Consider the following 1,912-nt stretch of genomic DNA (forward strand, 5'->3'; position numbering starts at 1 on the left):
TAGGTTTCTGGTGCAACGCTGGCCTAATAAAGGTCATGAAAACTTCAAAAAACATCATTCCGTAATTTTCAGATATCTCCAAAAATACTTAACCGATATGTATGATTAATTCAGAGTAGGAATCACGTTTTGAATATTCATTTTTTCTCGATTTTTCAAAAGGAAAGGGGGTGGTTGACATCAAAGAAAGTTAATATTTGTATCAGCCTAGTATTAATGACTCCACATTAAATCTCAAAAATGTATCCTTAGCAAAGCTCTCTCCAGGATATTATCATGGTCCAAATAGTACAGTGTGGTGTATGCTGCCCTTAAACATACACCACGACAACGTGAATAATATATATTGTATTTGAAATGATAATAAACGATGCGAGCAGCTGCTCGTTCTCTTTCTACGTCTAGCTGTAAACCAAATCAGATGTCTTTCATTTTACCTCAACACATCCCTTAATAGTTTAACGTATTTGAAAGATGGATCGTACCGTACTTTAATACCGGTATGCAAAATACAGAAAACTATTTTTACGTAGTTCATATAAAAAAAACAGAACACAAAACTATAAAAACCTTTTCACGCGATTGAACAGTCTTGAATTTACAATACAATTGAGATTTTTAGAGGATGTTCTATTCTATCCATAGTTGTTCAAAACAATCTATTTTTCAGTAATTTTTGATAGTTATTCAAATGTTCATCATCAAAAATATTCAAACAAATCCACTATGATTTTAACAATCAACTTGCTATTAAAGTCATGCGGGCCACTTTATATTAAAATTCAAAACTCGTTTGCGGGCCGCACAAAACCTTCTCGAGGGCCGCATGCGGCCCGCGGGCCGCACTTTGGTGACCACTGACTTACGTGGATCATCAGTAGCACTGAATGAACGCATGAACAAATGGACCTCATCAGATCCATCGAAGTTTCACGTCACAGCTACATGAATTTCCACGTAGCTTTTACGAAGCGTCTCAATAAATCGTAAATGGTTATTCATTAAATGATATCAGAATAATTGCATAGAAGCCAATTCTGTTTTGCATTGGCTTATGCAATGCAGTAGCTCCTCAAATAAAAAAAAAGTACTCAACAGATTAAACTATTTATTATATTATATCATTATTTCCAATAAGATATTCAGCAACACACTGACTGACACGGTGACATTCCATCAAAACAAAGGTACGTTCTTCTCAAGATTGTCCAGGTCTCCTTCCGTTAAAAAATGTCGGGTTTCTCTTCAAGGTTGGCTGGACTTGCTGTTCAACGTTACGTAATCTGTAATTGATATTACATGAGGTATAAAAATTTATGATTCTCCAGTATTTATCACATAATTACCTTGAAATCAATTATTTTGAAGTCCAGCAGCTCCTGGAGAAACTTGCGACCACCATCTTCAAATTTGAACTCAAGAGAGAATGAACACGAAATGCAGATGCCCAAATGAATACATGGGCCTACGTGAATGTCACGTAAGTGCGATTGGTAGCCACAGTAACAATCATCGGGTCAGCATTTGGTAACTATACATGCTCTAGTAAACATTACCTTAGACAAGTGAATAGGAGGCAAAATGAATTTGGAATGATGTACGTGATTTTCCACGTACCAATAACGTTTGGATTTTTTTGAGTGTAGATATAAGTAGGACAGTCCGTATGTGTACCCTCGGACCAAAACAAAGGCATATATCTAGAGAGTGCCTCGTTGAGTTTTACAACTTTTTTGTTTAACGGCCAGTCTAATCAATATCATCACAAATAAGCACTATATTCCACTTACTTATATTAACAGTTAGGGGCACGAATTAAAACTCAGCAGAGTTATACGAATAATTTAGAGTTATTTCTCATAATTCAAAATGATCAATAACAACTGATTACATATGTAAGATCAAGAACATC

General features: G+C 35.3%; 1 long non-coding RNA gene across 1 annotated transcript; it reads right to left on the reverse strand.

Moving 5' to 3' along the window:
* Positions 1–1,091: 1,091 nt before the first annotated feature.
* On the reverse strand, positions 1,092–1,447 carry LOC110675823. Its single transcript, XR_002499826.1, has 2 exons — positions 1,347–1,447; positions 1,092–1,283 (listed from the first exon to the last, which is right to left on the reverse strand). It is a non-coding gene; the product is annotated as an uncharacterized LOC110675823 (long non-coding RNA).
* Between the last annotated feature and the right edge of the window lie 465 nt (positions 1,448–1,912).

Source organism: Aedes aegypti, chromosome 2 (assembly GCF_002204515.2).
Source record: "Aedes aegypti strain LVP_AGWG chromosome 2, AaegL5.0 Primary Assembly, whole genome shotgun sequence".
Lineage (NCBI taxonomy): Eukaryota > Metazoa > Arthropoda > Insecta > Diptera > Culicidae > Aedes > Aedes aegypti.